The sequence below is a fragment of the Phyllobates terribilis genome, unplaced genomic scaffold (genome assembly GCF_046119375.1).
Source record: "Phyllobates terribilis strain yellow unplaced genomic scaffold, ASM4611937v1 Scaffold_1__5_contigs__length_1240528914, whole genome shotgun sequence".
NCBI classification, from domain to species: domain Eukaryota; kingdom Metazoa; phylum Chordata; class Amphibia; order Anura; family Dendrobatidae; genus Phyllobates; species Phyllobates terribilis.
The window spans coordinates 151,228,946-151,245,508 of NW_027362761.1; the positions used below are offsets into that span (position 1 = coordinate 151,228,946).

At 38.7% G+C, this 16,563-nt stretch overlaps 1 protein-coding gene across 2 annotated transcripts in view; it reads left to right on the forward strand.

Annotated features, from left to right (window-relative positions):
* PTPRD (protein tyrosine phosphatase receptor type D) overlaps nt 1-16,563 on the forward strand; it is a 2,806,079-nt gene that overhangs the window by 1,842,122 nt on the left and 947,394 nt on the right. For both annotated transcript variants that reach the window (XM_073668359.1, XM_073668367.1), the window contains one exon: nt 13,931-13,963. The gene's annotated coding sequence lies outside the window, so the exon portion shown is untranslated. The remainder of the gene's footprint in view (nt 1-13,930; nt 13,964-16,563) is intronic.

The following is a 16,563-nucleotide window of genomic DNA, read 5'->3' on the forward strand; positions in this document are numbered from 1 at the left end:
TCGAGATGGTTTGGGGTGAGCTGGACTGCAGAGTGTAGGCAAAAGGGCCAACAAGTGCTAAGCATCTCTGGGAACTCCTTCAAGATTGTTGGAAGACCATTTCCGGTGACTACCTCTTGAAGCTCATCAAGAGAATGCCAAGAGTGTGCAAAGCAGTCATCAAAGCAAAAGGTGGCTACTTTGAAGAAACTACAATATAAGACATATTCTCAGTTGTTTCACACTTTTTTGTTAAGTATATAATTCCACATGTGTTAATTCATAGTTTTGATGCCTTCAGTGTGAGTGTACAATTTTCATAGTCATGAAAATACAGAAAAATCTTTAAATGAGAAGGTGTGTCCAAACTTTTGGTCTGTACTGTATATATATATATATATATATATATATATATATATATATATATATATATATTTTTGTTATTAATAACCCACACAGTGTATTAAATGATTGCTCTCTGAGAGGTAGCACTTTTGAAAAGGGTCATGTGATATTCTCAAAGACTCCTCAAAACTAAGGGTCATGATCTGCATCATAAATAACCCTTCAAAGGTAGCTGCGTGAAAGGAAGCATGTGATATGTGATTTCTTATCAACCTGAAACCAACTATATTTGGTCTACTCAGGACACCAGTATTTTAAAATGGAAGAAATTGATACGGCAACACTAAATGAAAAAAAAAACAAGTATATGGTCTCATTTAAATAAAATTTATTTGAAAGTTGCCATCTCTTATGAAATAGATGACAATAGTCCATTGTCTATTTTTTTCCACACATAATATATGTTTATTTGTCATTTTGAATTGAATACAGCCCATTAATTTACACAAATAAATAATTTGATAAATCCTATGCATTTGGAAAGTAGGAAAAAAATGCTTCATCCTACAAATTTCCTCGACATTTAGCATATAGTTAACCTCATTTAATTTTTAATGGTTTCTCATATTTATATTGCAATACATTTTTTTATCTATAAAGCCTATGGCAAAATGGCAATTACATTTGTATCTCCATAAATATTTCATTCAATGTTTATGCAGACTATTACAAAATATATTGGAAAGTATATGAACAAATGTCAGGAATGAGAAACAGCCCATGTTTTTATGCTTAGAGGATTGGGTGCATTTTATCATTTTAGTCATATTTGCAATGGTCTTAATATTTCCTTTTATGGCAATGCCAAGGGCTGGAAAACACTGCACATTTTGTAAGATTAATAAAGTATGTATCTGCCCATTGGATTTGACTCTAGATGTAAGTCCACATATATAATCACTGCCATGATCACTTTATTTAGCTAACAGACTCCACTGTGCTCATAACATAATGATTAGTGTTGATCGAGCACTAAAATGCTTGGGTGCTCGAAGCTCGGGCCGAGCACATCGTGATACTCAGGTGCTCGACCCAAGAAACGAGCCCAATGTAAGTCTATGCGAAACTCGAGCATTTTTCTGGTGGTCCCCCCCTGGCAGTCTGTAGAAGGTCAAAAATTGCTCAAATAGATGGGAACAGTGCTCAATGAAACATGTCAGGCAGGCAGGCAGATTATATAGGCAGACAGGCAGGCAGGGTATATAGGAGGGTGCATGAAAAACATAGCAGGGCACTCGGAACACACTAGTGATCTCCGATTTTCACGCAACCGTCTCTTTAAAAAAGCCGGCAATTCAGCAGCCTCATACAGTTATAACATCGGTACCCGACAATTTAGAACGGATAGAATAGAGCATCACACATAGATTAGATACATAGAAACATGTCAGTCACATATATAATGAGTACAGTGACAGTGTTGATTACTGTACTTGTCATTTAGTTTTAAAATAAAGGATTTATAAAAAAAAAATTGGAATGGGGTGCCCCGTAATTCTAGTCTCTAGCGTAGGTTAAGCAGACGGCTGGGGCAGATGTTTGAAGCCTGGGAAGGGGGTAATACCCACGGCGCTTCCCAGGCTACTAATATCAGCCCCCAGCTGAATACCTAGCCTTTACTGGCTATTAAAATGGGGGACCCCAAAAAAATTACTTGGGGCCCCCCTATTTTAATAGCTAGCAAAGGCTAGGCAGACAGCTGAGGGCTGATATTAATAGCCCAGCAAGGGTAATTGAAATAAACACACAGTACTTTAATATTCTAAATTAAACTCTACTTACCATTACGCCCATTCCTGCTCAATCCCATGTCTCCTGCAATAAAAGTAAAATAATAAACCAACCTCATCCTTACTTTTCCATGGTTCCCACGATGGCTCCAGCTCTGCTACATTGAGATGGCAGGCTGGATCGTAGCAGAACGCTGCCATCCAGCTTGTCATCCTTCAGAAACACTGCGAAGCGCAGGCATGCTTGCGCTCCACAGTGTCTCACTGCAATGGCATCCAGATGAGCTGAGTTCATGTCCAATGAACTCGGCTCACCTCATGCACGTCACTGACAGCGTGGGAGAATTTTCCTGCGCATGCGGTGCCGGCAAATGACGTCAGCAAATGAGCAGGAGAATTCTCCCACGCTGTCAGTGACGTGCATGAGGTGAGCCGAGTTCATTGGACATCTTCTCAGTGTCTCTGCTGCATGGCAAGCTGGATGGCAGCATCCAGTATTGTGTGTTTATTTCAATTAAAAGATTTTATTCTGGGTGTTGGTGTTGGTGTTTTTTTTCACTTTCACTATGGGGTTAGTAATGGGGGCGTCTTATAGACGCCTCTCCATTACTAAACTGAGCTTGATGTCAGCTAGCATTATAAGGTGACATCAACCCCAACCCTATTACCCCACTGCCATCGCTACAGGGCAGTGGGAAGTGGAAGGCTAAGTGCCAGAATTGGCACATCCTATGGATGCGCCATTTCTGAGGAGGCTGAGGGCTGGTGTTTCTAGCCTGGGAGGGGGCCAATATTCATGGCACCCTTCCTGTGCTATTAATATCAGCCCTCAGCTGTCTGCCTAGCCTTTGCTAGCTATTAAAATAGGGGGACCCCACGTTATTCTTTTTTGGGTCCCCCATTTTAATAGCTAGTAAAGGCTAGGTATTCAGCTGGGGGCTGATATTAGTAGCCTGGGAAGCTCCATGGGTATTACCCCCTTCCCAGGCTTCAAACATCTGCCCCAGCCATCTGCTTAACCTCCGCTAGAGACTAAAATTACGGGGAACCCCACTCCAAATTTTTTTTTAATAAATCCTTTATTTTAACACTAAATGACAAGTACAGTAACCAACACTGTCACTGTACTTATTATATGCGTGACTGACATGTTTCTATCTATCTAATCTATGTGTGATGCTCTATTCTTTCTGTTCTAAATTGTCAGGTACCGATGTTATATCTGTATGCGGCTGCTGAATTGCCGGCTTTTCATGTTTCACTGAGCACTGTTCCCTTCGATTTGGGCAATCGCTGTAATGCCACAACCAACATGGCTGCGACATTACAGTAAGTGGCAGGCAATCCCTGTATGTTGATTGGCGCTCTAAATAGCGCCAAACATGCAGGACGGGGACCCGAGCTCCCGCCCAAGCATCGCGCAAGTTCTCGGCGAGCTCCGAGCATCTCGAGTACTGAGATGCTCGGGCGAGTACCGAGCAGTGGCGAGCATGCTTGTTCATCACTAATAATGATATATCCTAAGTCTGGCATCTCATAGAATGTCTGGTGTGCCAAAGGACATAAGTAGGGGAATGGCGAGGGATATTTTCTTCCATAGAGGTTTTCTGAATTCTAAAATCTTAAACACATTCCCATTGAATGCAGCCAGAACCAGAACATGGTTATTTTATAGTTCATGCAGTTAGAAGAGCGTCCCACTAACTGTGTCACTTTCAGTATCCAGATTTTGACCCTATTTGTTCAGTGCCTTGATCTGCTAGAAGGGTGTCAGGGTATATGCTTTACTTTCTGTCCAGTGAATAATATGCCTAGTACTAATCAATCTAGCGACTTATAGCCAGACATTACCAAGGGTGTACCCAGAAATTTATCTTAGCATTGTCCAGTGGGAGGAGGGGCATAAATATTAACATGTGGTGTTTGAAATTCAATGTATCAGACCCATGTGGTGTGCTAAGAGATGTGAGCGTGTAATTGTTAAATCACTATGCAATGTATGAGACTATGATTTCAAGGTGATTTGGTATATCCTTGGCAAGACCCCTACCAAATGCTCATGTGTTAAACTTCTAACATAAATACAAATGGAGAAATCCACATTTTGTCAACTGGCTCATTACTTTAGCATAACCATCTACCAAGCTGTCTGACAAATTAAGGATTCAGGATCAGAACTATTATTGGTGCATGAATATAGCACCAGAACCATCATCAGTGCATGAATACAGCACCATAGACAATATCAGAACATACAGTGGGTGGACATCTGCACTAGAGCCACCATCTATAAATGAATACAGAACCATCATTAGAACCACAGTCAGTACATGACCATCATCAGTATATGAATACATCACCTCAACCCCCATCTGTATAGGAATACAATACTAGAACCTTCATTAGTACATGTATACAGCACCCGAACCATCATCAGTACATGAATACAACACCAGAATTATCATCATCAGTACCTCAATTTCATCCCCTAAGTATATTTAGAGCCTCTACTGTGCCCTCCAGCTATATTTGGAGCTTCAACTGTGCCTCCTTAATATATTCGTAGCCATCACCAAGCCCCCTTAATATATCTGTAGCCACCACATTTCCTTCACGGATGTATTTGTAGCCACCAATGAGCCCCTTGAATAGATTTGTTGTTTTCATTCTGTCATTGAATATATTTATACCATTCACGATGCTGCCTGAATAATAATTTTAAAAAGTCCCACCTCACAGCAAATCCTACCAGTACAGTCTTATTTCCACTCTCCTGCTTAATTACACCGGTACAATGACATCACATCATTGCGCTGATGGTGTCATACTGTAAGCAGGGAGTCAGTTTTGACTTTCTGCAGCACTGCTAGAATGTTCAATTATGTCCACTCTTCAGGGACATGGATATGGTTGAATATATCAGTATCCCTGCAGGAAGGAGCATCAAGCTCTCTGCTTTGGCCTGCAACTGCCATACCACTTACAAAAAAACCCAACATGGTTTCTCGAGGGGTCCAGACGAATCACTGCCAATTCTGCCCTCCCCCATAGGTGCACCTTTAAACGCTATCCACCTGTATACTACTTTATGACTTGTGACTGATAAGCACACTATCAATTAGCATTTCCCTTTATGCTCAGTGACTGGTAAGCACAAGTTCCATCATGCCAAATTTGAACCAAGTCATTAATAGACACTGCCAATTAATGGTTCCTTTAGAAATGAGAAGAAAATTGATTTTGTGAAAACAATAGCAGCACACTGACTAATATTTAAGAGTGACGCCCCCACAGTCCAGATCACCTACATCAGCTTCAGGTTTTTCTATCGATTGTTAATGTCTTTAATGATATGACCATCATTGTTGTCATTGCAGCTAATTGTCAAATTTGTCAAAGTTAGAAACTACAATCACCTCATTGCAATGGTTGGGGAAGATATGGAGACACATAATTTTAAAATATGCACGACATGCTTTAGAGCTTTTTGATCCATGCACATGGTTGATTGTCTCTTTTCACAAAAGTAGGATGACCCATACACCTGTAGCAACTTTAGGTTTCCAGATTATATTCTGCATTTAGACAGTTTTTATTGGAGACAGGTGCATGTCATTTCTAATTAATCAATTTAAGTTATAATCCATATTTTGGATCTACATGTACAGCTGTGTAATTCCGCAGGCTCTATATGTATATAACAAATAATGACTTTAGAATCTGGCTGTGGCTAAAATATAAGGACTAGAATTTAGGCCTTAGTATCAAACTGAAATGATTTTACCACTAAACACATTAAACAACTATCCATAAAATAGGAGGTAAAACCACTGGGATCTCCACTGATCATAGATTTGCATAATCTCCTGTGTGAATGGAGCAGTAGTATGCATGGAGGGGATAGGACCGGAAGTGATTATGCATTTATAGAATAGGTGATAAATGTATTTAGATAGAAAACTCTTTATGCCTCAAAAGTTTTGCTTATTATTCGAGGTGCAATGTTTAGGTATAGCACTGGTTTGAAATTGGGGAGCAGTATGAAAAGCTTTACTTGCTGCTTGTGTCTATGGATGTTTGTGGAGAGGAATGTCATAAGTGACTTCAGAAAGAGATCGCAGCCCGCAACTGCCATCTCTTCTCCTTTCTACAGTATAAGGGGCCCCAGGGCTCGACTACAAGAATGTTTTATCATATTATCACTCTCTTTACTAAGCATAAAGGATGTGTGGCCTCTAAGTTTAACCATTTAATGAGTCTTTTTTTGCCGCGGGTAATCCGCAGGTTCACGGAGACGCATAGTGGACATGGGAATTCTAGAAATCCCATCCATCCACCGCTGCTTGTTGACGCTGCATAAACACGCAGTGTCAAACCAGCAGTGGATCCTGATCGTGTGCACATACCCTAACAAGTACACATCTAATCACCACAGATGAGCAGACAACGCAAAATTTGAATCTGCCTGTTCACAAGGATTTTCCCAAGAAATTGGATTTGCAAAGAAGTTACTCTCCGTGAATTTAATTTCCCTTATTAAACCGCAAAAAATAATAAAAGTAAGATGTAAAAAATAAAGAAAACCCTTATACTCACTTTGCCGCTCACCTCTCTGGCCTCTTCTAGTCCATCTGCATCTTCTTATTACTGAACCAAGCTTTGACCCTCTTATGCTAAGGCTATATTGCCCAAAGGGGTAAAAAAAAAATCTACAAGACTGTGAAATAAAACTTTGCTTTTATTGTGTTCTATTAATATAGCAATTATTTAAAAGTTTATTCAAAGAACACAAGTGCAGTTACTGATATCACACTACACTGATATTGAGATGTAATCCTGAAGTATTATTAATAAACCTCCTATCTATTTGCCAGTGTATCTATGTTAATTCTCTATTGAAGTTTTTATCACGGCTGCAGTTCATGATTGGTTTATATAGAGGATACTGAGATAAGTATATTAAGCAGCCATACTTACTATTAAAAGTATATAACTCATAGCCTCCCCAACATGTTTCACCAAATCAGTGTCATCAGGGGATTGAGGATTTAATAATGATCCCCTGATGATGCTGGTTTGGTGAAACATGCTAGTGGTTATATCTCAATACCAGTGTAGTGTGATATCAGCAACTGCACTTGTGTTTTTAATGGTTAGGGTAAGCTTTTAAATAATTACAATATTAATACAGCATAATAATAGCTAAGTTTTATTTCACAGTCTTGTAGATAGTTTTTTTGCCCCTTTGGGCAATATGGTTTACGGTTTTCATCCCTATTTAGCCTGTGTAACAAAATCTTGTTAGACTTATGCTAAGCAGAGGCATAAAGTGTTACTAAATCATGACGTCTTGAAGTGCATCGAGACTTAGCGAGGAGCTCGGCACATATGGCGGCGATCGAAAAATACGACGTGGACTGCACAGGTGACTATGAGGAGTGGAGGGGCTGAAGAGGTGAACAACAAGGTGAGTATTAGTATTTTTTTTATATTTTTTAACTTTTCATGACCCTTTATGGTTAAGAAAAATGGTGGCTAGCAATGGCCATTTTTGCTGAATCCATGCAGAAACCAGTTACAAATAAATCTACATTTTTGTAACATTCAAGTAGAATTCTACTTGAACATATTTGCTCAACTCTACTAATGACCTTATGCACCTAATCAGAACATGTATTAATACCATGAATTTGATGTTTACTCCAAGATTTTTGGTCTAATGCATTTAGTTCTGATCAATACGTGCATGCAGACATTGGCATAAGTGGCATGTATGAGCTTCGTACATCTTGAACTTTTACTTTAGGATGTGTGGTGCGCCTTAGGCTCTGCTTAGTCCAGCCTTTTACTGTAGCTACAAACATGATTTTTTCTGCAATTTTACAAAATATTATATCTTTATGTAAAATTAAATTAAGGAACCCATAGTTATAAAGAGATGAGTGCCATTGTTTTGTAATATGACAGAACAATCAGGAAACATATTGCTATAGGGATGTAATTATTCTATTTTAGTTCACTATCAGATGTTATCTGCATTTATGAAAATCACCTTGGCAGCAAACCATTACATTTTTTTTGCAAACTATGTGATTATGTGCAGTTTATGAGTGATTTATTTCATATAACTGTCTACATTCTTAACCACTGTTAAGAACTTTCAAACTTCTGCTTGTTGCCATTGGTAACAGACGGCAGCTTAACTCTGCCAAGTTGTCAGGTATTTGACTTAACAGCTTAGCCCTAACTGTGTAATTGACATGAAAATTCCCACAGCGTTCTTTGGACTAATAAACCTAGCAAGATTCAGAATTTAGATGTAGAATATGTAGGAAATGCAGGAATGGATGTGCGAGAAAATATTACGCAACTGGCAATGAATTCATATAGCTACAAAGTTGCTTTGCCTATTACCGTCTCCACTTAAGTTAACATTGTCTGGATATATATATATATATATATATATATATATTTATTATGTACAGTACAGATCAGAAGTTTGGACACACCTTCTCATTTAAAGATTTTTCTATATTTTCATGACTATGAAAATTGTACATTCACACTGAAGGCATCAAAACTATGAATTAACACATGTGGAATTTTATACTTAACAAAAAAGTGTGAAACAACTGAAAATATGTCTTATATTCTAGGTTCTTCAAAGTAGCCACCTTTTGCTTTGATGACTGCTTTGCACACTCTTGGCATTATCTTGATGAGCTTCAAGAGGTAGTCATCGGAAATGGTCTTCCAACAATCTTGAAGGAGTTCCCAGAGATGCTTAGCACTTGTTGGCCCTTTTGCCTTCATCTGCGGTCCAGCTCACCCCAAACCATCTCGATTGGGTTCAGGTCTTGTGACTGTGGAGGCCAGGTCATCTGGCGTAGCACCCCATCACTCTCATTCTTGGTCAAATAGCCCTTACACAGCCTGGAGTTGTGTTTGGGGTCATTGTCCTGTTGAAAAATAAATGATGGTCCAACTAAACGCAAACCGGATGGAATAGCATGCCGCTGCAAGATGCTGTGGTAGCCATGCTCGTTCAGTATGCCTTCAATTTTGAATAAATCCCCAACACTGTCACTAGCAAAGCACCCCCACACCATCACACCTCCTCCTCCATGCTTCACGGTTGGAACCAGGCATGTAGAGTCCATCCGTTCACCTTTTCTGCGTCGCACAAAGACACGGTGGTTGGAACCAAAGATCTCAAATTTGGACTCATCAGACTAAAGCACAGATTTCCACTGGTCTAATGTCCATTCCTTGTGTTCTTCAGCCCAAACAAGTCTCTTCTGCTTGTTGCCTGTCCTTAGCAGTGGTTTCCTAGCAGCTATTTTACCATGAAGGCCTGCTGCACAAAGTCTCCTCTTAACAGTTGTTGAAGAGATGTGTCTGCTGCTAGAACTCTGTGTGGCATTGACCTGGTCTCTAATCTGAGCTGCTGTTAATCTGCAATTTCTGAGGCTGGTGACTCGGATAAACTTATTCTCAGAAGCAGAGGTGACTCTTGGTCTTCCTTTCCTGGGGCGGTCCTCATGTGAGCCAATTTCTTTGTAGCACTTGATGGTTTTTGCCACTGCACTTGGGGACACTTTCAAAGTTTTCCCAATTTTTCAGACTGACTGACCTTCATTTCTTAAAGTAATGATGGCCACTCGTTTTTCTTTACTTAGCTGCTTTTTTCTTGCTATAATACAAATTCTAACAGTCTATTCAGTAGGACTATCAGCTGTATATCCACCAGACTTCTGCACAACACAACTGATGGTCCCAACCCCATTTATAAGGCAAGAAATCCCACTTATTAAACCTGACAGGGCACACCTGTGAAGTGAAAACCATTTCCGGTGACTACCTCTTGAAGCTCATCAAGAGAATGCCAAGAGTGTGCAAAGCAGTCATCAAAGCAAAAGGTGGCTACTCTGATGAACCTAGAATTTAAGACATATTTTCAGTTGTTTCACACTTTTTTGCTAAGTATATAATTTTACATGTATTAATTCATAGTTTTGATGCCTTCAGTGTGAATATACAATTTTCATACTCATGAAAATACAAAAAAATCTTTAAATGAGAAGGTGTGTCCAAACTTTTGGTCTGTACTGTATGTATATATGTATTTATAAATATGCTTACTATTTTAGTATTGTTTTGATAAATAATTGACACCAAGTAAGTGATCATTGATGAGGTGTACTATAAACCGCAGACCAGACTTATTTGGAAGTGTTTTCTGTCACTAGTAGTAGATTGACATTTAGCTTGATAGTCTATATAGCATAGAAACATTCCTTGATTTGATCTAGTGTGTGCACCCATAGACATATTAAAGAGATGGTATCCACGGACCTACAAAGGCATTTGTATTGTTGACTGTCACTTTTAAAGGGCATGCTCATACAATGGATAGTCATGCCACCATGCTATGATAATAATATCCCCCATGCAATCCTGTTTTCATGTCATGCAGAACATCTGGGATATTTTGTTCCTTCTTCCTAACAGTATGAGCATTCTTTGAAGTCATTTGTTCTTGTCACTGTGGAGTTTGTGTATATCTGGAAGCTCAATCCACACTCTATGCATAATGCCAGCTCTGAGTAATTCAGAAATGAAAGGATCCCATTATTCATTTATATTATCTGGAAATACATATGTAATGCCCTATCTTTTCCGGAATCTACATATATCATTTTTAAGCTATAGTTTTGTTAAATGGAAAGCAATGAGAAAAAGGTTGCCAGCATTATGTGTATGTATTTAGTATCTATAGGGATCCTACAGCAGCTAGCTTTTATATTTCTAAATATGTAAATTGCTGTTCCTATAGAAGAGGAATTATATTATGATTTTATGGGGTTTCCTTTAATCTTTGCTAGTGCAGATGCCGCAATAAAACAGTATGTAGATAAAATGAATGCCAACTGTGTTACCAACCACAATGCATTTACCTGCTAAATAAATATCTGACTAGGTGGGATTCCCTCTATATACTGTTAAAGCCTGGTAAATTTTACCTTTTGTAATAGTGAATTTTCCCCAATAGTATGATGCATAGAGTTGAGCTCAATTTTGAAATTCAAATTTGACAGCTGCAATAAATTTTTTCCAAAAATTTGATTTGCCATCATAGGAAAGTAATACAAAACCTCTAATTGCCCAGAAAATACTCTGTGCTCTCTTTAGACTGTGTACAACTCCTTACAAAGTTCTTGAAAGCAAACACAGACTAAGAAAAGTAAATGAATGATAACTAGTAGTAACCAACAGTCTGTTCCTCACACACTAATTCTCCTCTCTGATTTGCTATACAGTTTGTTCAGTGTACTAAGGGTTTCTCTCCCTATCTTTAATGCTAAGCTGTGAGTTGTGATGTCTTCTCACTATCCAGAGTCACCACAAAATGGCTACAGTATTTCCTGACTCTATTTTTATATAGGTTATGATAGTCCCTCCTGAATGTCTGTGCTATAACGTTGGAAGGTGGTGACTGCAAGGCATTATGAGGAAGCCCGAGGAGCCACACCTGAAGCCATATGAGCCTTCTCTGTATGGCGCAATCAAATAAAATGTGTAAAATTGCCGCTGTAATTTTAGGTGTTTCGCACAAAGTTCTAAAATTTCTACAAAAACTCAGTTTGCACCGAATCGATTTCCTCATCTTCAATTATGCATGCAATTTTACATTTCCAAACATTGTGTAAATAGAAAATAGTATACAAAATATTAATATAATAGTATATGCTCCAACAGTGCTGTGGCTGCAAGAACTGAAAGCCATACCCAAGTGAGGGTTGCACAACTATGCACAGGTATTGCCAATAAATTTGTGCTTCCATTCACCCCCGCACATGGGTATCTTCAAATGCACACATCTGCTGAACTCTATGGTCCTACCCATACAATTGAGCGATATAGTTTTATTACATGCTGAAAAAAGTATATTACTAGAAGAGAATGAAACTGGATGACTTTACAGTTTGATAATGTTGCATTGACACCTACTGTAAAAAAATAATGGTATAGATACTGGCTTTTTGTTTTTTTGCTTCGACCCTTCGAGGAGGATTGAGTTTGAGTCGAATTTCCTGAATATTGTTGTTTCATGCAAATTTAAACATTTTGAGATTTGATTCCCAGTTCGAAAAAAACAAAACATTGGTCCAGCACCATTTCCCACACTGTAAATGAAAAAAAGAAAACCAGATTGCTTGTAGGAGCTACCTATTATAGCGAATTAGAGATGCTTTCTTACTAAGTTTATTGGACTTGAACAATTCTGTATGCAGTATTTAGCCCCTTAGTGGTGACTACAGACATGCACAACGTTATCACTTGATTTGTGCAGATGGATATAGTGTTACCAGAGCTCTGTAAGACTTTTTAACAATATTGCACAGTGCAAAAATTAGGAAAAAATTCTAAAAAAAAATAAAAAAAACCGAGAAGTATAATTAATTGCATGGTTTAAAGTTCCTCACATTACTGCCTCCACTGCCACTTTAGGATAAAAATAAATAAAACTAGAATTCACAAGGATACATGCAGCTCAACAGAAAGACATGACCTTGGGAATTATTTCCTCTTTCTTTGCCTCTTTTGTCAATGCCGTGAAGCGAACTATAGAATAGAAGCCAGCGTTCACACATTCTCTCTGTGTATGGTTTATTCATTTTCTACTAATGCACTTTAGAACATGCAGACTAGTCATTGCGAATCAAAATGAAGATGTCTGAAAACATTGATATCATCCTCAAGTTTTGTTTGGCATTAATCAACATGATGATCACATTTTCAGCTACAATGTGTACAGAACCGGAGCAGGGAGAACTCCCATCCTCTGCATTTTTTAATAAACATGCTTTTTTTAAGTGAGTTGAAGCATGGCTCTGAGCTGCTTATTCTGTCTTTTTTCTGTGTTACTGATAAATTATGCAGGGGGATCTCTGCACGCCATGCACTTCTCCTTCCCAATAAAGTGAAAACTCTCCTCGCACCACATTAACAGTCACCAGAAGAAACTGTCCCTTCTTGATTTCCCCTTAGCCAGCGTGCTAGAACATAATATTCCACCAATTCCATGGTACAACACAGGGCGGCAGCGAAAATGCCGTTTGTTGTGAAGTCTTTGTTTTGCATTTACTATTAGGAGCCAAGTGTTTCGTTCCTTTGCATCTCTCCACTGGACCTTATCAGGAAACACAGTAGCTGGAGGGCACCGGCAGTACTGATCACTCAGAAGGAAACACAACAGCTGTGTTCCTGACAGCTGGACTGGCATGACGTCCATCAACAAATATCATGGATATCTAACAGTGTTCTACTCAGCAGGGGGCTCCCGAAACCTGTTATGCTGAAAATGAGTTAACTCCCATGTGATAGGCAGTATCTGTGCCCCTCTTTAGATGTAACCATAGAACGGAAGAGGAGAGGGGGAGGCTGTCCCTGGAAAAATTGATTTGTACTGCTGAATTGGATAAAAAATTGCAAAAAAAAAAAATTAGAATGTAAATGTGTTAAATCTAAACAGCTGTTTAATACGATGTTGAAGTACTCAGGCAATACCGAACAAGTAAAAATGTACTCAGCCTAAATAATTAAAGCACATTACACTGCTACACTGAACTCAGCATCCAATCTGTATTAAAGCAAAGGGCTGGCCTAGTAAGAAGAAGCGCCATGAATGTGACCTGGTAAGAACTTCTCTGGTCGAGTCAAGCAATTTCATGCCGTTTTCCTTATATAATAAAATGATGCCGCAGCAAGGTTTTGATAGTTTGTCATCAGTGCAATTTTTTCTTTTATTACAGATCCTGTAACGGTGGCTGAACACTGGACTACACGTGAGTTTTTTCACTTTGTGCAATGTTACTAATTAAAGTTACTTTTCTACATTTGAAAGCAGGGTCATACGTTATATATAACAAGAAATATATATATATATATTCTCTACTTAAGTGACATAGTGTAAACTGGTCAGTCTGCCTGTATTATTGAAGGGTACCTATCATTTAAAAAAAAAAACTAATGTTGTGGATGTGACTTTTTATAGAGTCTTACATTGCTAGCACCAACAGACCTGATTTGGTGTCTTATTAGGGTTTTTAGGAGAGATTATTGGAGATCCGTCTAACCTGGGGGCGGCAGCAATGGAGCGGGGGTCACAGGAGCAAGGGTCACTGCTTCAAGAGGTTGGCGGCGACTACCGCATGAGTGGGGTAATGCTGTGGGCCCCATCCTTTCAGAAGGGTCAATGATTCAGGAGGACAGCGGAGGTGGCAGTGGTGGAAGTGGGGTAATGCTGTGGGCCCCATCCTCAGAAGAAGTTAGCAGTGAGTTGACGGCTTAGGGAAAATGACCGCAGGAGCATGTGCAGATTGAGATCTCAAGAGACGAGATCTTGTCTCCCGAGATCTCGTCTCCCAAGATCTCAATCTGGGCATGCTCCAGCGGCCATTTTCTCAAAGCTATGTGCGGGAGAAGGAACCTCCGCTCACCACAGAATTCTTTTGAGAGGATGGGGCCCACGGCCGCACCCTCGCCTACCTTCTGTATTTGTGACTCCGCACTACCCAGGTAAAATATCGTACCTTCGCATTATAAGACGCACTCCCCTTTTCCTCCCAAATTTTGGTGAAAAAAGTGCATCTTATAATACAAAAAAATATGGTAATTATTTATATATATATATATATATATATATTTATATATATATATATATATATATATATATATATATATATAATAGATAGGAATTTCTGCATTTTTGACAAGATTGAGTTATTTTAATCCATAACAAGAAAGTTAAGTTAATAATATAATCTTATTACAATATTTTCAGTTTTACTCAAATTAGTTGATTCAAAAAATGAATATACACCACATCAAAAACTACAATATCTAGTATTTTCTATAACCTCCATGATTTTTAAGAACAGCACCACGTCATCTAGATATGGAATGAATAAGTTGGTGCCATATTGCAACATCTATTTTTTTCCATTTTTCAACAATGGTCCCTTTTACTGTAGATCCTGGATGCTTGATGGAGAGTGATGCTCAACTTGTCTCTTAAGAATTCCCCATAGGTGTTCAATTGGGTTCGGATCAGGAGACAAACTTAACCACTGAATCACTTTGACCCTGTTCTTCTTTATAAATGCAACAGATGTGTGTTTTGGATCATTGTCATGCTGGAAAAATGCACGTCTACCAAGGAAATGGAGTGATGGTATTGTCTTACCTTTTAATATAGAGCAGAACATCTGTGAGTTCATGATATCTTCAATGAAATGTAGCTCCATGAAATTAGCAGCAGTCACACAGCCTCATGCAAAGATACTGCCACCAACATATTTCACTGTAGGCACAATGTTTTTTTATGTACACCTCACCTTTAAGACGCCATATGATTTTGAAGCCATCAGCTCCAAAAATATTTATCTTGGTCTCATCACTCCATAGTATAGAGTCCCAATAGTCTTGTCTTCATATTTTTCAGCATAGGCCAATTGCAGGTGGACTTTTTTTGTGTCTGCGCTTTAGGAGAGTCTTCCTTCATGGATGACAAACATGCATGCCATTCCTCTGCAGTGTATGCCGTATTGTGTAAGGAGAAACACTCATCCATTTTGGCTTTCAACTTCTTTAGCTCACTACAGTGAACTTTCAAGTCGATTTTCTTCAATCCCTCCATGAGACGATGCTCCTGTTTAGGTATTAACTTCCATGGTTGGCCTGGACATCTCTGTGAGATAGTTGCAGATCCATCCTTGTTAAATTTTTTAATCACTTTTGCTATATTATTTTGACTGATAAGTGAAACGTTGCTGATCTTCTTGCAGCCTTTATTTTTCTTATGTAAAAAATGATTTCCTTTCTCAGATCTTGTGACATTTCTCTGCCATGTGGTGCCATTGCTGGCAGCATGAAATGGGCAGTGGATTTCTTTGTTAAGTAAAGTCTTTTTATAGCCAACTATCTGATGGACACCTGTTTAATGAATAGTTAGACGTATCTGTGGTTGAATTCTTGTTAATTAGATTTTGTAGTCTAAACTAAACTTTGTTCCTAAGACTTTCATTGGGGTGTACTCAGTTTTGCAATATGGTCATGAATTTTTAGGAAAATTACTTTTTTGGGTGTGCAAAATAACAACTTTTTTTGCAAACGATGGCCCACATATTTGTGAGTGTTTTGTAGTCTGGTATCGCATAGAAAATGTAGATTCTGAAAGGAAACTAAAAGATTTTTGACAAATCTGTTGGGGTGTACTCGTTTATATGCAGTGTATGCCGTATTGTGTAAGGAGAAACACTCATCCATTTTGGCTTTCAACTTCTTTAGCTCACTACAGTGAACTTTCAAGTCGATTTTCTTCAATCCCTCCATGAGACGATGCTCCTGTTTAGGTATTAACTTCCATGGTTGGCCTGGACATCTC